The sequence below is a fragment of the Bos grunniens genome, chromosome 1, assembly GCF_055505025.1.
Source record: "Bos grunniens cultivar Pamir isolate PY7600 chromosome 1, Bosgru_T2T1.0, whole genome shotgun sequence".
NCBI classification, from domain to species: domain Eukaryota; kingdom Metazoa; phylum Chordata; class Mammalia; order Artiodactyla; family Bovidae; genus Bos; species Bos grunniens.
In genome coordinates, this window is record NC_141165.1 from 61,492,803 (window position 1) to 61,519,290 (window position 26,488).

General features: G+C 40.1%; 1 long non-coding RNA gene across 1 annotated transcript; it reads left to right on the forward strand.

The window, feature by feature from the left end:
• The first annotated feature begins 95 nt into the window (after positions 1-95).
• Positions 96-26,240, forward strand: LOC147379531 (uncharacterized). The gene is made up of 3 exons (XR_015161508.1): positions 96-718; positions 6,512-6,623; positions 25,404-26,240. It is a non-coding gene; the product is annotated as an uncharacterized LOC147379531 (long non-coding RNA).
• Positions 26,241-26,488: the final 248 nt, after the last annotated feature.

Below are 26,488 nucleotides of genomic sequence, written 5' to 3' on the forward strand. Positions count from 1 at the left end.
CGTGGTCTCCGACTGGGGAGAGGCCGCGCTTCCTGACCGGGTCCCTCTGCACCAACGTGGATGGGGGAGGGGCGCACACCCTTTTAGCCTAGGCTTTTGCGGGGTAACCGCGCTGCATCTGAAGACCTTTCCTGAACCCTGCCGTGCTTCTCGTAGGGACAAGGGGGCTTTATTGTGTGTCCAATTCGTGCGCTGCAGCAAAATGGCCCTTCAGTCTCATTTTGAGGGATTCTCGGCAGGGTTCAAATGCTCCAGCGGTGAAAGAAAAAAAAAAAAAATCCAGAAGGGAGGAAAAAAAGAGCGACGCCCTCCCTCCCCCATTAATTATTTGTGGGGCTGGAGTAGCGCGGGCTGGTGCAACCGGTGCATATAAGGACTTGTGTGCAAAGAAGGGGATCCGCCTCCAGCCGCGGAACGAATGAGGGAGAAGCGCACTCCTGTGGGCGCCCAGCGCCCCCCCATCCCCCGGGCCTCGGCAATCTACAACTGCCGCGGGGTCGGGTCCGCCAGCAGCCCCGGGAATCCCAGATGGCAGTTCTGGACGGGTCACTTCCCGCCTCGAGGTTGGGAAGGTTTGCCAGAAGCGGAAAAGTCGGGCGATCTGAGCTCCTTCTTGGCCTCGCCACACCCCGGACCTGTCCATGCCGCAATTCCCCCACGGAAACGACCGAATTGAAACGAGAATTGTTCTCCGGGTGCAATGGTTTGAATGCTTCAGGTAACTCGGAAGGCAACGTGGGTTACGGCAGCTCACGCAGCCGCCGGTCCCGGCATTTTCCTTTGCGGCTGCGTTTCTGCTGCTCGTCTACCCAGATTAATAGAGAAAGTTTGGCTGGCGGATAAGATGTAACCCAGAAGATGTACGGCGTGAGAGCGATTTCAGTGCACCGGCTTTCTAATTGAAAGGCTGAACGTTTACAGTGTAAACCTGATATTCTGTAATCCGGTGTATCGAGTCACTTCCCCCAGCCGCGTCTCCGGCCTTGGCCACGCGAAATACCTAGGAAAAAAGGCTAAAATTGAGCTTTTCCCCCAAATACAGTTGTAAATTTGAAGGCATTATCTCCATCTCTGTTAAGATCAGAATTTTCTCCTTGCCAAGTGTCCTGAGGAATTTTTAATTGTACAGTATGGATATCAGCTTCAGAATGATGCTTTTGAATGAATGAATAGAAGCCAGTGCAGTTAGTTCCTCAGGACTTTGGAGCAGCATTCCATATGCACTCTGCTGTTTTTATTAATAATATTGTCTTTATTTATATGCATTGTGCATCAAGAAACTTGAAAACTGTTCCAACATTTCAGTCACCACAACAGTTTAGGAACTTTTGCCATTAAAACATCAGATGTGTAAATGCGTCATAATTCCAAACATATGATTTGATCTCTCATTTTCTAGTAAAATCGTCCAGCTCAAGGTAGTAACCTACAGTAAGCCACTAAGTAATGTCGAAATGACATTAAAAAAAAAAAAAACTATCGTTTCTCATCGTCCTGTTTTTTCCCTTCTCTGTGCCTTTTTTACCCTAAATCTAGATGACAAGTTAATGTATTTTCTCAGTGTTGAAAGAAAATCATTAAGATCAGGTATTGAGAACTATGAACTGAGCTATTTTTAAAACTCCAAGCACATGAAAAATGAGAAAAACATTTTTTTTCAAGAACCTTCATTTTATACCCCCAATTTTATTTGAAACATCACAAATCGTTCATTTCTTTTAGCGTTAATCAGCTGTTCAGGCCATAATGGTGTCATGATACAGGTATTAAATTCTACCATTGGTTTTAGAATCAGTTTAGAAAACCATATATACAGTACAGTGATGTGTACCAAGAGGAGGAGGGCTTCCTAGGAGCCTGAGAGGCTGATGAAAGTCAGGTGGAGGCAGGGATGCTGGCCGCAGGAAGTACCATAAAAGAAGAGGTTACAACAGCCAGGGCCCTTCCAGCTGCTAAGGGAAGGAGGAAACTCCAAGCTGAAGGTGAAGTAATTCTGGTAACTGGGCTGAGAAGGAAAGTAGAGGTCAGATCAGGTAGAGCCTTGCATACCCCAAAAAGGAACTTGACTTAATTTTTTTTTATGTCAAGTGTATATCATATTTCATCAATTTCAGTACAAACATCTAATTTTTTTGTCATATATGTATGCCTCCTGCACAGTTATTTAACATTTTCTTTAAATCAACACTTTTCATTTTTTCTTATATTTAACTTAAAAGGAAATATATGTCACTACTGTGGATGGAAAACTAGCAGCACCTGCTTAACAAAAAGAAGGAAATCATTAAAATGAATACAGTGGAAAATAAAACAGTATTCTTAAATTCTACCTAACTATCTATCCTGAGGCTTTAATTTATTAAAAGAAAAGTTAGCAAAATGCCAGGAAAGACATTCAAAATTTGACCAAAGTGAGATTTTCTTCTTGGTGTAATGTGAAGGGTTGAAAGAATTGTTATTATTAAAGTGCAGTTTGAAAGCCTGTACAACATTATGATATGCTGTTTATGTCTGTCTAAATATGTAAATGGAGATCCCCAGTAATGCTAAGGCCTAGCGCCGCCAAATAAGTAAATATTAAAAAAAGAAGAAGAGGAGGAAGAAAAGAGAAGAGAATGGATTCAAATCCATTTACTTCATACTTTGGGACTTCCCAGGTGGCGCGAGTGGTAAAGAACCCACCCGCCAATACAGGAGACATAAGAGACTCTGGTGAGATCCCTGGGTTGGGAAAATCCCCTGGAGATGGAAATGGCAACCCTTTCCAGTTTTCTTGCCTGGAGAATTCCAGGGACAGAGGAGCCTGGTGGACCACAGTCCATGGTGTCGCCAAGAGGCGGACTCGACTGAAACGACTTAGCACAGCATAGCAAATATGTAGATAACCATAAAAAGCATGAACACAGGCAGGAAGGATATAGAGGTATGAACTTTGGAGCGTGAGAAGGGAAGAAGAGAGATGAAATGGGAAAGCACAGTGGAGGCTCCAACAATGGTACCTAATTTAAATTTTTCAAAGATCTTAAGCACGGATTGTTTGGACTTAAGTCTGTGTTGTCACTAATTGGCGCTTGGGCCAAGGAAACACGATCACCCCAAGGGGCTGCCCACCAATTTCCAGGAGAAATAAGACCACACACACACACTACCTACAACCCCTGCCCTGCACCATGTCCTGCCCTGTCCCCCTTCCCACCACAGTAAGCAAAGCAAACACTCAGAATTAGCAACGCAGATAGGCAAGTGAGATTTCCAAACACTAAGATGAGCAGCCTGCATGCCTGCTCAGTCACTCAGTTGTGTATGACTCTTTATGACCCCATGGAGTGCACCCTGCCAGGCTCCTCTGTCCATGTCCCAGCGAAAATACTGGAGTGGGTTGCCATTTCCTCCTCCAGGGGATCTTCCTGACTCAGGGATTGAAACCACATCTCCTGCGGCTCCTACATTGGCAGGCGGATTCTTTACCACTGAGCCACCTGGGAAGCCCCAAGAAGAGCAGACCAATCACCAATTATTTGTGAAAATCTATTAGTATGAAAGAGAAGCACTATTTCAATCAATAAGCAAATTGAAAACTCCAAGATATTTGTATAGGAGCAAAAACAAGTTTTGTAACATACAGATTGTTTTCACTCTCAGAAGGATAATGCAGGACCTCACATACATTGAAAACAGCCAAGTTATTGTGAAAACAAATCGGTTAGAGGACTTATTAAGAACATATTTATTGAAATTGTTTAAGTGAGTTGAACAGTAATCAGTGATACTATGCTGCGGATACTCTTATAATAGTCATATATTAACATATTTAATCTTTATAACCTTACAAAATAGGCAACATTATTAGCATATTTTTTTTACAGATGATGGACGTGAGTCTAAGTGAACTCCGGGAGTTGGTGATGGACAGGGAGGCCTGGCATGCTGCGATTCATGGGGTCGCAAAGAGTCGGACACGACTGAGCGACTGATCTGATCTGATCTGATCTGAAGCTGAAAAATAGAAAGATTAATTAATTTACCCCGGGGAGCACAGTCAGAAATGGCTAAAACAGAATTTGAACTCAGGCTCTTAATCACCATGCTATATACTGACTCAGGCTGAACTGAAGGACGATTTAGTAAGCTGGAAGACTGGGTCCTCTTCTCCCGGATTACAGAGAAAATACATAGAATACAGAGGACTTCCAAAACTGGGTAACAAAAGGCATTTTAGCTTTTACCTTGTTTTTGGGTCACTTGCTCTAAAGCAGTGTTTCTCAGCCTCAGCACTATTGACATTGTGGTTCTGAGAACTCATGCTGTGGAGGGCTGTCCTATGCAGTGTTGGATGCTTAGAAGCATCCTCACTCCCTACCCACCAGATGCCAGAAACACTTTCCCATCTGGGAAAGCTAAAAATGTCTCCAGACATTACCAAATGTCCCATAGAAAGCAAAAATCACCCCCAGTTGAGAACTACTGCTCTAGGGCAAGTCAGCCACGATGACCTGTGGACGTTCATGCAACCTGCCAGCCGTGTCAGCTGCCTTGAAGTGGAACCTCCACGCTAGTCAAGCTTTTAGATGATTACAATCCCTGCTTGCCCTAACTGCAGCTTCATGAGAGATCCTGAGTTAGATCCATCAAACCAAGCTCCCGATACCTGACCCACAGAAACCCTGTTAAATAAGAAATGTTATTGTTGTTGTAAGCCACTTGATTTGTTATGCAGCAGTAGATAACCAATACACTGTCTCAGACGGAGTTCTGTGTGGCTATATTAGCTGGAGCTATAGCAGCCATCTTCCTTCCCGAACTTGAGAAAAAAAACCAAAAGATGAAAAACACTTCGATCCTTAATCACATTGTTGAGTCACTAAATTAATCCAGGAACAACCTATCTCTGAACTTCTTCCCATGAGACATGAAGTTTTTCTCTTTGTTTAATCTGCCTTTAGTTACATTTTCTGTTATTTGCAGTCAAACACTTCCTATTAACAGATAATAAGAATTAAAACTTTTAATTCTTTATTATTGCTGATTCATAAAGTAATAGGAAATAATGATAATCTAAAACTAGAATAATTTATCGTGAGGTTAAAAGTAAAGGAGAGAGAAAAAAGCATGTTAAGATTTTGGTCTTATTTGGAAATGTATATAGATACTTCGGAGAAGGCAATGGCACCCCACTCCAGTACTCTTGCCTGGAAAATCCCATGGACGGAGGAGCCTGGTAGGCTGCAGTCCATGGGGTCGCTGAGGGTTGGACACGACTGAGCGACTTCACTTTCACGTTTCACTTTCATGCATTGGAGAAGGAAATGGCAACCCACTCCAGTGTTCTTGCCTGGAGAATCCCAGGGACAGCGGAGCCTGGTGGGCTGCCGTCTGTGGGGTTGCACAGAGTCGGACACGACTGAAGCGACTTAGCAGCAACAGCAGCATATAGATACTTACTCTAAACACAGGAAAAATGTAAGTCAATTATACAAAATAAATATAGAGGTCACCATGTAGGCAATTATAAATTAGATGTGTAAGTCATAAACTACCTGAATCAAAAGAATGGAACAGGGATAATTTGATGAATTCAATAAAATAAATAAAAGAAAAAATATATAAATCAGATTATGTCTTGTAAAAGACATGTTTAAGGAGTGATGAGGCCCTCTCAGCCTCTATTCTGCTTCTGTATACTGCAGTAGGTACACTAATGCCTCAACCCCTGCCAAAGATGTTCATGTTCCAGTCCCCAGCACTTGTGAGTATGTTACCTTACATGGCAAGTAGGTCTTTGCATATGTGATTGAAATAAGGAATTTGAGATAGGGAGATACCTGGATTAAGCAAAGTGGGCCCCAATGTAGTTCCAAAGGTTTGCTTTTTTTTTTAACTTATTGGCTGCACTAGGTCTTCATTGCTTTGTATGGGCTTTCTCTAGTTACAGAAAGCAGAGGCTACTCTAATTGCAGTGTACAGGTTCTAGGGAGCACAAGCTCAGTAGTTGTGGTGCTTGGGCTTATTTGCTCCAAAGCATGTGAGATCTTCCCAGACCAGGGATCAAACCCATGCTCCTGCACTGGCAGGTAGATTCTTAATCACTGGACTGCCAGGGAAGTCCCCAAAGGTCTCTAAAGGTGAGAGAGGAAAGCAGAAGAGGAATCAAAGCTAGAGGAAGAGATGAAATGGAAGAAAGGCACAGATATGTGCAACATTGCTGGCTTTGAAAATGAAGGAAGGTGCCATAAGCCAAGGAACATGGGCAACCTGTAGAAGCTGGAAGGGCAGAGACATGGATTCTACTCTAGAGCCTCCAGAAAGGAAAGCCACCCTGCAAACACCTTAATTCTAGCCAGTAAAACAGACTTCCAGACTGTAAAATAATAAATTTGTGTCGTTTAAAGTCACTAAGCTTGTGAGAATTTGTCACAGCAGTGATTTAAACAAACATACACACACACGCAAAACTAAACTTCCTGTATCTATATTTCCTTTGGAATGATTCTCTCTTTCCCTCTGGTTACAGATTGTTGGAGCCGTAACTTGGGTTTTCTGCCCGTCAGTATCCAAAGGGTGATAGGTGTCTGAAATCAGAACAGAGAAACCTGAAAGTTAAGAACAGCAACAGACTGAAAATGGTTAGTGACCATCACTTCCAATTGCGATGCCATTACTACAGTCCTTTCCTCTGTGTTGTGTCTCAGAAGTTGCCTTTTTCCTGTCTGTTTCCAAGCATGATCCCTATGCTAGTTATCTATTGCTAAGTAACCAACCACTTCAAAGCTCAATGAGTAAAACAACAGTTATTTCTTTTGCTCACAAATCCGTCATTTGAGCAAGGTTTGCTGGGAAAGGTTCATTTGCTCCACAGACTATCAGGTAAAACTGAAGGACCCATTTCCAAAATGGCTCACTCATGTACTTAGCAGATTTGGTCCCGGACTATGTGCTGAGGGCTCCTCTCCAGGCTTGTCTCTCTATGGGCTGTTAGGGCTTCTTTATGGCATGGTGGGTGAGTTTCAAGAGCAAGCATCCCATGAGCAGCAGACAGAAGCTATATCACCATTTATGACTTAGTATCAGCAGTCATGTGATGTCCATTCCACCACTGTTACAAATCTTCCCAACTTCAAGAGGAAGACACATATATCCCACCTTTTGATGGGAGGAGTGTCTAAGTCACACTGTAGAAGAGCCCAGAGGACAGAAGAAATTTTTGCAGTAGTTTTGGAAACTAAAACCTAGCACATCTTTCCAACCATATTATCAATTCTTTGACCTCAATATCTTTGCCTTTTGCTCATAGTTGGCTTCTGCTATTGCTTTCAGCCAAAGAATAATGTCTCAGACATAAGCACAAACACATCACAATAAGAATAAGTAATTTAAATTCCCATATTAGAATCAAAGGGTATAAAAAGCAAAGCAAAACAACCCAAATAAACTAAGAATACACAGTTCTGCCACAGGAAATTGATCAAATCTGTCCAGAGTACAAGGTGCAAGGTTTGATCATTTCCAAAAAGCAGGAGTTATGGATTGGAGAAGGAAATGGCAACCCACTCCAGTATTCTTGCCTGGAGAATCCCAGGGACAGGGGAGCCTGATGGGCTGCCATCTCTGGGGTCACACAGAGTCGGACACAACTGAAGCGACTTAGCAGTAGCAGCATGGATACCAGTCTTAGACCACATTACTAAGAGATTCTAATGTTCATGTTACAAATTTTTCTAAACAGATTCACAGTTCTTAGATTTGTCTTCACTAGAATCACTTTTGTCTTTCTCTGCAATTAAACTTATTCCTAGGGACCCAGTCAGAAATGTATCATCATCTTAAGCAGCTCTGCCTGTAAAATTCCAGTTTTCCACTGTCTACTTACACACCCGATCCTTCTAGCTTCCTGGTGTGTGTGTGTATGTGTGTGTGCTAAGTCCCTTCAGGCACGCCCAACTCTTTGTCACACTATGGACTGAGCCTGAAATTCAATATTTTGAATTCCATACAGTATGATCTGAAGTGAAGAGCATGGTCCCTGGAGTTGGACTGCCTGAGATCAAATCTCAAAATAGAAAAAGAAAAACAATATGGTTGTTTTAAAAATCTCATTTCTTATTTCAGATAGATATATTGGTACAGATAGACTTTTTTAACCTAATTACCTTGGCATAATACTGCCAAGTGACTACATTTCTTTTGTATTAAATGGGTTCAGAGCAATTTTCCTAATTAACTAGCACTTTTTAATCCAAAAGACAAACACAACACTTTATCTAAAATACCAGTATTACACTTTCCCCAAATATGGAAAACTATTTTTACTAAAAATTTGGCAAGCCCTTTCAAAACAGCATTTTCTGTTTTCATTCTCTGAGAAATTTCTAACAACAAACATGTATAGAAAATTTTAATATGCAGCTGTAAGCTTTCACTATTTACTATAAAATTTGTTTATAATTTTTTGAAAGTTGCTTGATCTTCTTAAATCCCAAAGCAGTTTTAAATTTAATTATGTTCTAGTCAAACAATGGAGTTTCCAGCCTGTTTTTTCTTCAGTGTTTTTAAGACCTACCCTACTGTCTTTCAACAGCATTCTATACATGTCTGGTCAGTGACCAAACGTACTTTAATAGAAATGATAAAGAGACATCTCTTCTGACCACCAGGGCTTGGCTGGGCCATGTCAAAAGCCGGTGGTATGTTATTTCCTGCTGGTTATCTCAATTAGTTTTCACTTTTTCTATAGAGCTTTTCTCCTGTTTAATTTCAGATTCTAAGCCTGCCTTACCCTAGCATACACAAAATAATTTTCAACTTTTTAGTTTGTGTCCATATATTTGAATGACATAGCCTTACAGGTTAGCCTAGAGCTGGGAGAAGGGAGGAGTTGCCCAACTGATCTTTACATGAAGTCATAAGGTGCATAAACGTTTTTATCAGACTTTAAAGCTGGAAGGAACCTTTGAGATAAGGAGTCCAGCCCTCTCACTTTACAGATAAGGAAACCAAGGTCCAGAGACACTATGTGACTTGCTCAATGTCACAGAGTTACTGCAGGAAAAGGCTTCTTGTTTTGTTTTTTAAAAAAGAAAAAAAACAAGGCTGTTTTTGCTGTTATTGTTTTCCCTGAGATTCCCAGTCCTCTGTTTCCCTTCTACCATAGTCTAGCAGTACTACTACTGCAAGAAGTACTACCACTTCTATTGCAACATTGTGTTGTGGGTGGTATCTAGAGTGCAATATGCATATCTAAAAGAGACTGTAAGGTACACAGTTGATCCCATTTCCCTTCATGTGTGAGCCACCTGAAATCTCCAAGCTAAATGAGTGGGTGTGCCGTGTTTGGTATTGCCTCTAGCGGGGGAAGAAGTACCAAAAACAGAGCCGAGCAGTTGGTCTCAGAGGTTTTCTTTAGTCCAGAGAACTGAGACAAAACAAGGAATAGGGAGTTGTTTTGGTCAATTGGCCAAAGAAGGCAGAGGCCAAACCCCTCAAGAGATTTAACATACTTTCTTTGTGCAATTACAGAGATGACTTGTGAGGTCTACACTGAAAAATATGTGTTCTCTCTCTTATAACACTTAAGATGCTATATTGTGTTTCATTGCTTTTCTTATCCACAATTCAGCTGTTGAGCACAAGCAGCTTTTCTTGTTCAGCTCTATTTCTCTCGTACCTGGCATAATGCCTGCAATGAAGTGATGCTTATAAGATTAATCAATAAATCAGTGTAAAGAAGTAGCTAATAAAAGTGGACAGAACTGGCCACTTTGAAGACAGAAAAATCTGGACAAGTCTTTTCAATCCTTTAGGTGTCAACATTTTTATATTTAATAGATTTTGCATGATTGATTGATTCTGAGAGCAAACCAAGAGTCCCATGGCTATGACTGTGTCAAAAGCTAGTAATAAGAATCAGTTGTAGATCTTCGTTTCTCATGCATTCACTAAGAGTGTAAATTCATTTACGTATTATCAGCTTCCCAGGAGGTGCTAGTGGTAAAGATCCTGCTTGCCAATGCAGGAAACATAAGAGATGCAGGTTTGATCCCTGAGTTAGGAAGATCCCCTGAAGTTGGGCATGGCAACCCACTCCAGTATTCTTGCTTGGAGAATCCCCATGGACAGAGGAGCCTGGTGGGCTACAGTCCATAGGGTCGCAAAGAGACACAACTGAAGCAGTATAGCATGCACACACACACATATTAATATATGTATTCACTAAAAACATGTATTGGATACAAGGATCATCAAAATGGTCTCTGCTTTTATCATTTAGGCATTGTTTCTGAATGTGCTGTCTATGGGTGGACTTCCCTGGTGACCCAGTGGTTGAGACTCCACACTGCCAGTACACGGGGTGCTGGTTCACTCCCTGGTCAGGGAACTAGAATTCCACATGTTACGGGGCTGAAAGAATAAATAAAAGCATTGTTTATGGGTACTGGTGTCAAAAAAAGAAATAGGGCTTAGTTAATATATAGATTCCGAGAATATGAAGGAGCAGGACGCAAGAATCTTTACTTTTAAACAAGCACCCTCCAAGATCATTTTTTCCCATTCCCAAATATTTATCTAACATCTTTGGTGGGCAAGGCTTTTAGTTAGTCGGACCAAAGGAATAATGAACATTGATTATAGCTTTTAGTAAGTATCTTAGTCTGTTTGGGCTGCTATAAAAAAAAAAATTAGAGATTAGATGGCTTATAAACAACAGAAATTTATTTCTTACAGTTTCAGGGGCTGGGAAGTCCAAAATCCGTATGCTGGCAGATTCAGAATCTGCTTCCTCATGGACAGCCATCTTCTCGTTTGTGTCCTCAAACTGCACAAATGGCAAGCTAGCTCTCTGGGGTCTCTTCTGTAAAAGGCACTAAGTTCAATCATGAGAGAGCTGCCCTTATGACCTATCACTTTCCAAAGACCCCATTACTCTGGAGATTAGGATTTCAACATGGAAATTTGGGGAGGTTGGACAGGGGACACAATATTCAGTCTATGTACAATATTCAGTCTATGTAAACATGAGACAAAATCCAGTGTCATAAATGAGCATAATGAAACTTGGGTTAACTGCACTGCTGTCAGGAAAGCTGAAAAGAGTGGAAGGAATTCAGGACAGAGTTTAATTTATGAAGAAAAAAAAATTAGTATCCTGTAACTGGTTGGACAGAAAGTCTAGACATTTATTGATGTTGTTGATGATCTCTCAGTGAAAAAGGCCCAGAAAAGCTGCTTAAAATTCTTTGTCTTCTGGTATATACATCATCAGCTTCTACAATCAACAGCATATCACCATAGTTATTTTTATATTTCTCTCCATCCACTATGCTTTTTGGGCTTCCATTGTGGCTCAGCTGATAAACAATCTCCTTGCAATTGGGGTGACCTGGGTTTGATCCCTGGGTTGGGAAGATCCCCTGGAGAAGGGAAAGGCTACCTACTCCAGTATTCTGGCCTGGAGAATTCCATGGTCCAGTCCATGGGGTCGCAAAGAATTGGACACGACTGAGTGACTTTCACCATGCTTTTTCTTCTATTTTGTTTTGTTTTGTTTGTTGGTTGTTTGTTGGTTTTGTTTTTTTTTTTTTGCCACATCAAGGAGCATGTAGGATCTTTAGTTCCCTGATTCTCTGACCAGGGGTGAAAGCCATGCTCCCCGCGTTGGAACCGCAGAGTCTTAACCAATGGACCACTAGGGACTTCCCCTGTTTTTATTTGCTGAAATATTTAAAAACAAATCTTTGACATCATTTCATTTCACCTCTAAATATTTCAATTATGCATCTCACAAAAAAATGGAAGGATTTGAATGTGGCGTGTGCTTAGTAATGTGCTTCTGAAGCATAAAGTATAAAAGAGGCAAAAGTACCTTTACAGTAGAGAAATTTAGCAAACAGCAAACACTGTTTTGGTCAAGTAATCAAGGTTAACATGATCAGTGATAAGTCATATTGATAGAAGGCACCCCTGACAAGATATAATGAGAAAGGCATTAGTAAAATTTTAATAAAATGTGTTGTTTAATTAATAGTAATGTGCTGATATTAGTTCTTTAGTTGTAACAAAGTTATCAGAATAATGTAAGATATTCACAATAGGGGAAACTTGGTATGGGATATATAAGGACTATGTACTATCTTTACAACTTTGGGAAACCTAAAACTATTCTAAATTTTTAAGTTTATTATTAAAAAGGGACAAGTATAACAAACTGAATAACCTAGAAGAAATGGATAAATTTTTAGAAACATACAAGTTTAAATCATAAAGAAGAAAATCTGAACAGACCAATATGAATAAGAAGATTGAGTCCGTAATCAAAAACCTCCCAACAAAGAAAAGTCCAGGACCCAATGGTTTTACTGGCGAATTCTACCAAACCTTTAAGGACTATCATAAAAACAGGCACAGAGACTTATGAAACAGAATCAAGAATGGGAAAAGCATAGTTTTTTTCTATAAATTGGTGCTGGAAAAACTGTGTATAACATGCAAAATACAAAATTGGACTTTATACTATACTACTCACAAAAAGTAACTCAAACTGGATTAAAGATTTAAACATAGGCCTAAAATCACAAAACTTCTAGAAAAAAATATAGAGAAAACACTCCTTGACATTGATCTTGGTAATGATGTTTTAGATATAACATCATAAGCACAAGCAACAAGAGCAAAAATAAAATAGAACTATATCAGACTAAAAAGCTTCTGCATAGCAAAAGAAATGATCAGCAAATAAAAGGCAACCCACAGAGTGGGAGAAAATATTTGCAAACTATCTGTCTGAAAAGTTGAACATCCTAAATATATAAGAAACTCATGCAACTCAATAGCCAAAAAGAAAAAAATGTGATTAAAGGAAATGAAATTTCTGCACATTTGTGTTCATTGAAGCATTATTTACAATAACCCAGATATGGGAACAACGTAAGTGTCCATCTTCAGATGAATGGATTAAAAAAAAAAAGAAAAAAAATGGAGTATCATTCAGCCATGAGAAAGAAGGAAAGCCTGTCATTTGTGACAACATGAGTGGGCCTTGGGGGCATTATGCTACGTGAATATGTCAGATAGAGAAAGACAGGCAAGCACTGTATGATCTCATGTATTAGTAGAACCTAAAAAAGCCAAACTTGGGGCTTTGCTGACAGTCCAGTGGTTAAGACTCTGCACTTTCACTGCAGAGGATACAGATTCAATTCCTAGTTAAGGAACTAAGATCCCACATGGTGCAGCCAAAAATATTTTTTTTAATTCAAAAAGCCGAATTTGCAGAAACAGAGTAGAATGATGGTTGCCAAGGGTTGCAGGATGAGGACATGGAGAGATGCTGGCCAAATGGCATAAACTTCCAGTCATAAAATGAATAAGTTCTGGGGATCTAATGTACAAAATGGTGACCATAATAATATTGTGTTAGATACTTGAAAGTTGTTAATAGAGTAAATCTTAAATATTCATGCCACAGATACACAAAAAAGCAATTATAAGAAATGATGGAGGGTTTTTTCAAATATATATTCATTTTAATTAAAAAATTAAACTATAGAAAAATTGCAAGAACAAACAATGAACGCTATAATACCCTTTGCTTGCTGCTAAGTCACTTCAGTCGTGTCCGACTCTGTGCAACCCCAGAGACAGCAGCCCACCAGGCTCCCCCGTCCCTGGGATTCTCCAGGCAAAAACACTGGAGTGGGTTGCCATTGCCTTCTCCGACCCTTTGCTTAGATAAATCAATTTAACATTTTGCCACGTTTGCTTTATCTATTTTTGCTAAACCATTTGAGAGCAAGTTGCACATATCAAAACTTTTATCCCTAAATATTTAAGTGTATATCTCTTCTAAATTGTGTTTATTTTATTGGAGTGTAGTTGCTTTACACTGCTATGTCAGTTTCTGCTGTACAGCAAAGTGAATCAGTCACCTGTATACATATATCCCCTCTTTTTTGGATTTCCTTCCCATTTAGGTCACCACAGAGCATTGAGTAGAGTTCCCTGTGCTATACAGTCAGTTCTCATTAGTTTTCTATTTTATATATAATAGTGTCTCTATAGATTTTTAAATGTTTCATTATTGATCCATTCAAATGCATAATTAGGTTTTAATCTACCACAAATACATCTTCTCAAATGTCTTTGAATTGATCTACCTCTACCTCCATAAAATCTTTTTTTAAAAAGCTTATTTAGAATTTCTGAACACTTTCAGATATGATTTTAGGTTTTTCACACTTTTAAAATATTATTATAACTTTCATTGGGGACTGAACCTTAATATCTGGGATTTCATGAGCAGCCCTATCTCTAGTCATTCACTTGGTGACTTGGTGACTTGGAGTCCATGTCGGACTCCACTGTGATGGCTGTAACAGCAGAATGGCCTCCAGGGGTCTGTCGAAACATTTAAAGCCTAAGAATTCAAAATCAATGGAGAAATCCACCATGTGCTGAGCTAAATTATGGGTAGAAATAACATCCATAATTGAACTATATATGTTCCATTTCTAATTTTTTTAAAAAAACCAAATGGTGGAAAAAAAAAAAACTACTACAAAAAGAAAATTCCCCTTGTTTGTTTTACACTTCAAAAACAATATCACTTTCATTACTGAGTCATGGAAACTTCCTGAGTCTTGCTTTTTTAAATAAAAAGACCGGTTGCTGATTTGTTTTCTTTTGCACCCTGCCATCTACATCTATAGCAAAATTGACAACTCAGAAATAGTCTTTGGTGAAACTGCAAAGTGGGTGAGGTTCTCCTGTGGCTTTCTTCTCCCTCCTCTCCTGATCTCCCAACTCCTGGAGCTCCCAGCTTATCTTATCCCAGCCCTTCTGAGCCCGTGGACCTGTAGGATATTTTACTCCCCAAGCCTACTTTTCCTCAAAGTATCCACTTTTCCTTCCTTTTCTGACAATCCCAACCCCCATCTTTTACTGCTCCCAACCTCAGCCGGCTGCCGCAGTCAGCCCTTTCCTTTATTTCTAGTTTGCTTCTTATCACATTCACCAGCTTCTGGTCCCAGTGTTTTCCTGCCTTCCAGCCTCCCTCACACACTCACCTTGCTATCTATGGAGGCAGGTCACCAACTTCTGCCATTTACAATGTGTTCTGTGTAAACGGGGTCCCCTGGAGTCATGCCCAGTGGACACATTGTGTATAAATGCCGGAGGTATGGAAAGTCACTGTCCTAGATACAGCCTTACAAAGGGAAAGTCCATAACTGAACTCAAATCCCCAAGTTTCATCTTTGTCTTCATTTCTGGCTCCTCCTTGGCAGCACCCTCTTTTCCTTGTAAAGCACCCACAATGGACTTAGGAAGACCTAGGTTTGGCGGGTGACACTGCCACTTCCTAACTGTACAACCCTTGGAAAGTTACTTAGTCTTTTAAGTATTCATTGTTGCTGTTTTTTCTAATTTATCTTATTGAAGTAATGTGTTAATTACTGCTGTACAGCAAAGTGATCAGTTTTACATATCTTTTTCATACTCTTCCATATGGTTTATCACAGGATATTGAATAGAGTTCTCTGTGCTCTACAGTAGGACCTTGCTGTTTGTCTATTCTCTATCTAATAGTTTGTGTCTGCTAATCCCAAACTCCCAACCCATCCCTCCCCTGTGCCCCTCCCTCTTAGCAATCACAAGTCTGTTCTCTATGTCTGTGAATCAGTTTCTATTTCATAGATATGGGTTTGTTTGTGTCATAATTTCCGTTCAGTACAGTCGCTCAGTCATGTCTGACTCTTTGCAGCTTCATGGACTGCAGCACGCCAGGCTTCCCTGTCCATCACTAACTCTCTGAGCTTGCTCAAACTCAGGTCCATCGAGTCAGTGATGCTATCCAACCATCTCATCCTCTGTCATTCCCTTCTCCTCCTGCTTTCAATCTTTCCCAGCATCATTTTTTTCCAGTGAGTCAGTTCTTCGCATCAGGTGGCCAAAGTATTGGAGCTTCAGCTTCAGCATCAGTCCTTCCAATGAATATTCAGGACTGATTTCCTTCAGGATAAACTGGTTTGATCTTGCAGTCCAAGAGTCTTCTCTAACACCATAGTTCAAAATATCAATTCTTCAGCACTCAGCCTTCTTTATAGTCCAACTCTCACATCCATACATGACTACTGGAAAAACCATCTCTTTGACTAGATGAACCTTTGTCAGCAAAGTAATGTCTCTGCTTTTTAATATGCTGTCTAGGTTAGTCATAGCTTTTCTTCCAAGGAGCAAGCGTCTTTTCATTTGATGGCTGCAGTCACCATCTGCAATCATTTTGGAGCCCCCAAAAATAAAGTCTGTCACTGTTTCCATTGTTCCCCATCTATTTACCATTAAGTGATAGGACCAGATGCCATGATCTTAGATTTTTGAATGTTGAGTTTTAAGCCAGCTTTTTCACTCTCCTCTTTCACTTTCATCAAGAGATTCTTTAGTTCCTCTTTGCTTTCTGCCATAAGGGTGATTCCACATGTAAGTGATATCATATGGTATTTGTCTTTCTTTTTCTGACTTACCTAAGTATTCATTAGTATTCATTTTTGATTAGAGAAATGAGATAAAAATAACACTTTCCTCTGCTTTATCATGTGAACTAAATGAGATAATGTCTATCTGAGCACTGAACCAGGAGCATGCTCAATGGAAATTCCTTGTTGATATAAGTCTTAAGGGTAATGCCGAAGTTCCACCTGTAAAGTCCACAGAATCCCTCTGCAAACTGTTTAGAAAGTATCTTTATGCTCGCCTTAGTTCTCCAGACTAATTCTACTTTTTCTCCATACTTCTGTGAACACATTTTATGGTATTGATAATTGAAATTCAAGTTAAAGCAATCCTTGATGCTTTAAATGATCAACTTATTAACATAGACAGTCTAGCTCAAAGATTCTGTCTCCACTCTCAACTGAGCTTTTGTATCTCTTATCCTGTGCTCTATTAATCCTGTATTCTTTATCCATAATAATAATAATAATAATTACTATTTACTAAATGTGTTTCATGTCAGATACCTTATTACATTGCCCAACTGAATCTCCACAATAGGTTGACGTTATTATTCCCTCAGCTGAGGAAACTGAGTTTTTAAATACACCACCCAAGATTTCAAAATTTGTAAAATTGAAGCCAGGGATGCCTTTTCTAAAACCTATTCCTACCCCTTGCCCCCAGCAACCACTGGCCTACTTGTTGTCTCCATCTGTAGAGTCTTTGTGCATGATACTGTGGATTTGCCTATTCTGGACATTTCCTATGAAGAAAATTATCCAATCTGTCACCTTTTGTTACTGGCCTTTTTCACTTAGTATCATATTTTTAAGGCCTAGCCTTGTTGGAGCATATACCAGTACTTCATATTTCTTGTATGGCTGAATTTTGCAGGCAAGAATTCTGGAGTGGCATCTTCCCTTCTGCAGGGCATCTTCTCAATCCAAGGATCAAACCTGGGTCTCCCACATTGCAGGAGGATTCTTTACTGTCTGAGCCACCAGCGAAGCCCATAGATATACTATCATTTGTTTATCCAATTATCAGATGATGGACATTTGAGTTGTTTCCATTTTGCCTATTAGGAGTAATTCTACTGTGAACATTCATATTTTCTACTGTGAACATTCATATCATTCTACTGTGAACATTCATTTTCAGTCCTCTTAGAAGTGGAATTGCTGGGTGACCATCTGTAAGTATAGGTTTATGAAACCACCAACCTCTTTTCTAAAGTGCTATATTATTTTGCATAATAGATGAGGGTTCCTACTTCCTCACATTCTTGTCAACACTTGTTATTGTCCATCTTTTTCATTATAACCATGTTATACATTCCAAATTTAATATAACATTTAAAATATTAATTTGCTTTTCTGCACTAGCTGGGGCTTCCCAGATGGCTCAGAGGTAAAGAATTTGCCTGCATTGCAGGAGATGGGGACTCAATCCCTGGGTCGGGAAGATCCCCTGGAGAAGGGAATGGCAACCCACTATAGTATGTTGCCTGGAGAATCTCACAGACAGAGGAGTCTGGTGGGCTACAGTCCCTGGGGTCATGAAGAGTCAGACACGACTGAAGCAACTTAGCACTTCAGTGTGTGTGTGTGTGTGTGTGTGTGTGTGTGTGTGTGTTTGGCTGGGTTTGTTTTTAAATGAAGAGATTTGGTTACAAAAGTAATAGGTATAGACACCAGTGCTCTCTGAACCACATGCTATCAGCCCACTTGACTTCAGGGAAACTGCATTGGCCAGTCCATGTATGTATTTCCTGTGTGTGCCTTGAGTACACAAGCTTTGCAGGGTCTGTGTTGAGCCTTGGGGCTTTTTCCACAGCCACAGAAGGTTGCTGAGTCAGATCCTAGAGCCGAGTTGCCAGGGAAGGAGAGAGTAAGAAGGCGGAACTTTCAGTCATAGAGCTGGAAGTTGACGGACAGTCTCCAGCCTCCTGTGCCCTGTGCAATTCCAGGGCATTCTAGTCCATCCTTAGAAACACCCGGCAGTAGTGAGCCACAGTTGCTCACAGCAGAAACCCACTTCTAATAAGCACTTAATTGGCGTTTCTTCTTTCCCAACTCCCACACTTCTGCTTCCTGGGATCACTTTGCAAATAAGCTTCCTGCTCACAAGTCCTCATCCCAGTCTCTGGTTTCATAGAAACTCAAATTAAGCAAAATTATGTAAATGAAAATGTCAAAAAGTCAGCATTAACTGGCTGGAAAGTTAGAAAGTCAGAAACTCTTTGCTTTGAAAAATCCCTTGTGTTTTTCCACTCTGGACTTAATGTTTTTTTTTTTTTCACACAAAAATTATACTTATAAGTTATTGTTTGAAGTTCAAAAGATAGTCTGCTTTATTTTTAAAAAATGTTATTGGATTGTAGTTGCTTTACAATATTGTGTTAGTTTCCACAGCAAAGTGAATAAGCTATGCATACATACATATTCTCTCTTTTTTGGACATCCTTCCCATAGAGCATTAAGCAGAGTTCCCTGTGCTATGCAGTGGGTTCTCATTAGTTATATATTTTATACATACTATCAATAGTATATATATGTCAATCCTAATCTTCCAATTCATTCCAGCCCCACCGCCATACCCCATTGGTATCCATTTGTTCGTTCTCTACATCTGTGTCTTTATTTCTGTTTTGTAAATAAGATCATCCATACCAATTTTTTTCAGATTCCACATATATTGTGTCAATATACAGGATTTGTTTTTCTCTTTCTGACTTACTTCACTCTGTATGACTAGGTCCATCCACGAAAGACAATCTGCTTTAACTATCAGGGTTTTCCCACCAAGATAACATCAGTGCGGCCAAAAAGCAAAGATGACTGGAATTTTAACTAACCTGCCTAATCTTACTGTGTCTAAATGTCTGTGGTATCAGATTTGTTCAAAACAGTCCCCAAAATAGGATCATTACTTCATGATAATAATAGGATTATTATTCATGATCCAGTTGCACATAGTACATGGGTGAGCCGGCACGTTGCTCACGTGGAGGACTTTTGGGGGCTAGGAAGTGGGGCAGTGCCAGTCCTTATGTCATAGCTTCCTTCAGAGCTTGTTACAGCCTAGTCACTGCCTGCCCTTGCTTTGACCTGGGGTATTCCAGTTTGACTTGCTGGCCATGAGCATTTCACAACTCCGTTGCCTGTGTTATCTTAAGTCTGCACTCTTCCCCCTTAATCCAGACTTGGCAGCTCTGTTCCGCCATATCTCTGCACGTGCTTGTTGTCCCTTGATACTCCATTCTATCCAAACTGCCATCTCTGCTAAGCTGAGAAATGGCGAGACTGTCAGAGACAGGATAGAACAGTCGCGTGGACTTAGAGGCCCTGGACACCAGGTCCAGCTCTCCCCTTCCTAACCCTGAGACACTGGACAACACAGAATCTCCATGTGAACATTATTTCCTTGTTTTTATTAAGGTAATTTTAGAGTGATTTTAGGCTCATATGAAAATTGAGGAGAAAGTATAGAGATTTCCTGGATACCATCTACTCCTACATATAACTTCTCCCATTAGCAATATCCCCCATCAGAGTGGGCTTCCCTGGTGGCTCAGATGGTAAAGAATCTGCCTGCAATGCAAGAGACTGGGTTTGTTCTCTGGGTTGGAAAGATCCCCTGGAGAAGGGAATTTATTACAATTGATAAATGTCCATTGACACATCACACATCATAATCACTCAAAGTCCATAGTTAACATTACAGTTCATTCCTGGTGTTGTCCATTCTATGTATTTGGACAAGTATATAATAACATCCGTCATTATGATATCATGCAGAGTAGTTTCACTGCTCTAGTGTTTCCTCATCCTAAATGTGGCAGTAACATGATTGATTCTGAATCCTCTTAGGCTTAGAGAAAATAAAAACTGCTTAACAAACAATAAGGCAAGAAAGTTCAGTGTATTGTGTTGAGAGTGAAAAATTAGAATTGGACATAATCTAAAAATCTTAACACAGGAGCCCAGTTAAATAAATTATGATGTAATCAACCAGATATATGCAATAATTAAAAATTAAGTTGTACAATAGTTAAAGGTGTGGGAAAATTAAGTGAAAACAATTACAATGTGTTCAAGTTACCAGGGGCTGGGAAGGGAGGAATGGGGAGTCACTGTTTAATGGGTACAGGGTTTCTGTTTGAGATGATGAAAAGTTCTGGAAATGGACAGTCGTGACGGCTACACGGCATTGTGAATGTACTTAATGCCACTGAACTGTGTACTTTGAAGTGATTAAAATGGTAAATTTTGTGTCATGAATATTTTACCACAATAAAAAAAAATAATAAAGTAGCTAGAATGTTGCAGGAAGTTCTTCAAAATGCAAAAACAATTCTCCTGTGAAGCCATGGTGGTTTCTTACAGTTTGCTACTATTATGATTATGAGGAGCATATAATTGGATGTTTATTAAATTATTAACTAAAACTTTAAACACAAATAAAAGTGTTTGGTTTAAAAATATATATGTACAGGATGGCCCTCTTATTTAAATCTATCTTTATCTATGTCTATATGTCTATATCTATATGTCTATATATATCTATATATCTATGTCTATCTACATATATAAACACAACATTCCTATATACTTTTCTCAGTTTTCTGGGATGAATATATATTACTCCTACACCGAACTACCAGGCTTCCCTGGTAGTTCAGCTGGTAAAGAATCAGCCTGCAATGAGGGAGACCTGGGTTCAATCCCTGGTTTGGGAATATTCCCTGGAGAAGGGAACGGCTACCCACTCGAGTATTCTGGCCTGGAGAATTCCATGGCCAGTCCATGGGGTCACAAAGAGTCGGACTCGACTGACCGACTTTCACTTTCACACCAAACTTTATTTTTATAAAAAAGGTATGAAGTAGTACATCAGTATAAACCATAAGGAACTTCTATGATTAATAAAAGAGGCTTTGGCCTATCATAGTGTAAAATATACAATAATTTCTAACAATTTTAAGACAGTGTTTGACGTTAATCTGCAGACAGAGAAAACTGTATATCCAAAGTTTGAAAAGTGACCAGGTAGCTCATTTGAAGCATTTAAGTAAGGACATTGTGTTTGGAGCATTAAGTCTGTGGGTGGGTGGTGCTGAGAGCAAAGGGCTGTGATGAGTCTGGAGAGGTTGGCAGGTAATAAAGGGACAGCTGTCCAAGTTAGAGTTTGGACTTTATTCTAAGGATAACAACAAACCATTGATGGGTTAGATTTGCATAGTGGAAGGATTAGGGTGATTGCCTCCTGTCAAATGGACTAGAGAAATATAAGACTGGAGGCAGAAAGGTTGGTTAGGAGGCTGTTGCAGTCACACGGGCATGTGGGCAGTGAGTATTAAGTATGTGGGACTGAGACACATCTAGAAAGTAGAGCTCTTGTAGAGCTTGGTATCAGTTGGAGACCCAGAGTGAGATTGAGGACTATCCAGGATGTCTCCTGATTTTAGCCTTGGGCAATCAAAACGGGCTAGTGTCACTCATGGAGATAGAAAGCAAATAGGAGCTTGTGTGAGGCCCAGGTAAATACAGGGACCCGGACTTAGCGAAACATCAATCTGGATGATTTTTCTGCAGCAAATCACAGGATCTTTGGTGCAAGTGAGAGGAGGGTAACAGTTTAAATCTTCCAAAGCTATAGATTTGCAAAGAATTGTGAATAAAAGACACGGCGTGGGGCAAAGAAAATGAAGAGTCAAATAAAAATTAACAATAGAGGGACTTCCCTTGGTTGTTCAGTGACTTGGGACTCCAAGCTCCCAAGGCCAGAGGCCCAGGTTCGATCCCTAGTCAAGGAACTAGATCCCACATGCCACAACTAAGAATTTGCATGCTGCAACTAAGATCCAGTGCAGCCTAATAAATAAAAGAAAAGAATTAAACGTAGAATGATGTACCCGTTGTCAAAGCTATATATTTAAAAAAGTGAGGGAGGAAATGATGGAGAGAGAAAATGAAAGTATCTAGAGATTGAAAGTACTAACGTGTACAGCCAGCCAATCCATGTGCTCCATGGTTTGTTTTTTAAAGGGACTTTGTTTTCATTTTTGTTATTTTTTAAAAATCACCAAGAGTCTGATTCAACCATGCTGTAATTTGATCATGAAACCTTGACCAGAACCCTGAAGGTAAGAGAAGCCATTTGAAATCAAATATCTTGTCCAAACCTAAACAAAAACAACTATATAATCATTGATTTCTCAGATATAGGACCAAAATTAATCAGTAAGTATATCTTCCTTTCCCAGACTCAAAGACCAGTACTGCTTTGTACAAGTAGCCTGTGGACTGGGTATTAGATAATATTGGAGATTTCTAAATATTCTTGAATGTGTAATGGTAAATTATGCAGGTCAAGATTCTTAAATTTAGGAAATGCCTGCTAAAGTATATGGAGGTAAACTGCCAGCATGCAACTTATTTTCAATGTTTTTTAAAAAACTGCATAATAAAGCAAATACAGCAATATGGTAACTGTTTGATCTAAGTGATTCTAAATGGAGAGGGAGGCAGGGGGAAATGATTTTGCTTCCTAGGAAATATCTGGCAGTGTTTGGAGACATTTCTGTCTGTCAAAGTTAGGGGTGGTGTTGCTATGGCATGTAGTAAGTAGAAGCCAAGAATTCTGCTAAACGTCTACAGTGCACAGGACAGTCCCTGACAACAGACAATTATCTGGATGCAAATGTCCTAGTCCTGAGGCTTCAAAACCCTTTTCTGGGTAGTAGATATATGGATGATCATGGTGCTGCTGCTGCTAAGTTGCTTCAGTTATGTCCGACTCTGTGCAACCCCATACACAGCGGCCCATCAGGCTCCGCCGTCCCTGGGATTCTCCAGGCAAGAATACTGGAGTGGGTTGCCATTTCCTTCTCCAATGCATGGAAGAGAAAAGTGAAAGTGAAGTCGCTCAGTCGTCTTCCGTCCTCCGTCCATGGATTTTCCAGGCAAGAGTACTGGAGTGGGGTGCCATTGCCTTCTCTGCATGGTGCTAGTACTAGTCTTTCAAATGTCACAATATTTTAAACTTTTATTTAAAGCAGTTTGAAATGAAAATTAAAATATAAGATAAAAGGAAAATCAATCTTTTCTAAGTAGCCAGCAATAAATTGTTTTTGATGATGGTGGAGCCTTGTTTTGAGTGTGGTGATGCACTTGGAAACCATAACTTTTAGGTAGATGGCTGGAAATCATTCTTTACCTTTCTTCAGTGAGTCAAAATAGATTGATATTGCTGATATTTAAAAAAAAAAAAAAACCACACTCACCAGTTCCAAGGTAGTGCTGGCATTAGACACCAACAGCCAGGTAAGAGATGTATTGTTTTCTTTTCTTGGCTGATCTGGGTCTTCGTTGCTGTACAGGCTTTTCTCTAGTTGCAGGGAGCGGCAGCCTCTCTGTATTGCAGTGCACGGGCTTACTGCAGGGACTTCTCTTGTTGCAGAGCACGGGCTCTAGGTTGCTCAGACTTCAGTAGCTGTGGCACAGGGGCTTAGTTGCTCTGCCATGTGTGGAGTTTCCTGGACCAGGGATCTGATCCAGGAAACCTGCATCTCCTGCATTGACAGGCAGACTCTTTATCACGGAGCCACCTGGGAAGCCCCCACTTTTTTTTTCTTCCTTATGCACATATGAGTACACACACCAATAGGCTTCCAAGAAGTGGCTTCAACCAACACCTCCCTCCTCACTGCCACCACCCCCCTCAACTTCTGGGAGAGGGCTCCTGGCTTGGTCTTTATTTGGTATTTGAGTTTTTGTGCAAAATGTTTTAAGAGAGAAAGGAAGCAAAGAAGAGAAGAACAGACATTTCTATATCACTTAATATGACCCAGGCATCATGCTGGACACTTTTGGTAAATACATAATCCTATCTGGCTTGGAGTCAGCTGATACTCATGTAAGTTTTAATTGTGCCACACAATGACTAATTAGATTCATTCATTTAATCATTTATTTCTCCATTCAACAAACCTTTATTAGACACCAGCTATGTTCCAGATACTAACTAGGTCCTAGGAATATAAAATTGAAGTATATTCCTTGATCTCAGAAAGCAGTGTGGGAACGAGGCCAGAGTTGGAGTTTGAGACAGGACCGGAGGGTGGTCCAGGCAGGTGGGACAGTGTGAGGCACGGCCTAGAAGTTAAAAGAGATGGGGTGGGATGCCTTAGTTGGCATTGTTGTTCAGTTGCTAAATCGTGTCCAATTCTTTGAGACCCCATGAACCGCAGCATGCCAGGCTTCCCTGTCCTTCACCATCTCCCAGAGTTTGTTCAAATTCATGTCCATTAAGTTGGTGATACTATCTATCATATTATATTCTCTGCTGCCCTCTTCTTTTTTTGCCCTCAATCTCTTCCAGCATCAAAGTTTTTTCCAATGAGTCAGCTCTTCACATCAGGTGGCCAAAGTATTAGAGCTTCAGCTTCAGCATCAGTCCTTCCAATGAATATTCAGGGTTGATTTCCTTTAGATTTGACTGGTTTGATCTGCTTGCAGTCCAAGGGAGTCTCAAGAGTCTTCTCCAGCATCACAATTTGAAAGCATCACTTGTTTGGCACTCAGCCTTCTTTACGGTCCAAATCTCACATCTGTACATGACTACTGGAAAAATCATAGCTTTGACTAGACAGACCTTTGTCAGCAAAGTGATGTCTCTGCTTTTAAATACACTGTCTACGTGTGTCATGACTATTCTTCCAAGGAGCAAGTGTCTTTTAATTTCGTGGCTGTATTCACTGTCTGCAATGATTTTGGAGCAACGTTATGTATATAAATTTAAATCACTATATAATAGGCATAACTATTATATTTAACTCATTTATGTTTGTCAATTATGCCTCAATTAAAGCTGAAAAAAGCAACTCATTTAGAGACAAAAATTTTGTCATTTTCCAGGTAACAAAACTGAAGTCCACCAGGCAGAGATGGTACCAGGCAAAGTGTCCCAGGCCTGACTCCTGCACACTCACCGCTGCACCACCCTGCTCCTCCCTGCCATACCAGTTCAGAGGAAGTGTTTCCCAGGGTCATAAAATCCCTCCTCTCCGACATCATCAAAACTTCCTCTTGGCCATCAAGTGAAGTAGATGACAAAGCTGACTGTCCCAGTTTGGAGTCTTAGAGAATGACTCACTAAGAAGTTAAATATATACTCTCATTGAGCAAAGGCAGCTGGTAAAGCTGGGGTCAGATGGTCAGGCTCGTGAACTGACTGTTCTGCCCACTGGCCCATACCTGAGGTCCAGGAACAGCCTCAGAAATGGCTCTGCCTGGGGGAAGAGGCCCTGGGGCTGACTCAGTCAGCAGTGTAAACCCAGAGAAGAATGCAGGCGCTTCATTCTTGGGAACTTCTGTTATGGAAAGTAAAATCATTTGGACAATTGGCATCTTTTACATCTTCCTATTATGGCTACAGGGAACTTTGCTTTTTTCACATTTGTGTATCACTTTAGAGTTTAGATTTGCTTTTGCTTTCACCTTCTTGTGTAGTGCTCATGGCAGTATTTTCTGTCCTATTTTACAAATGAGACATATAATAATTTACACAGGATGACACACCCAGCAGGTCTTTAGTTTCCAAATCTTCTGCTGAACTCCATCAAATATTTATGTGAAATAAGTGTGATGTGTGTCAATTGTTTTCTCCAAACAATGGTGATTATATGTATACTATATGTGTGTATGTGTGTGGGCTTAGTGACTAAACAACAGTAAAGAAAGCATATACCATAATATGCATCATGGGATTCATTTGCGGGGAGAAAAAGAGAATGCCTGTGTGCTGGATACAAAAAGGCTGGGGAGATGCTAGCAGGCCTGACATTTCTAGGTGGGGCAGTTAGCAGAATTTGCTCCTTTCCTCTTTGAGGGTTGTGTGTTTTTTTTTTGGTTTTATTTTTCAGATTTTTATAATAATAAAATATTACTTTGGTAATCAGAAAGGAATTAATGTTATAAACAAAGGTTTAAAATCATCCAAG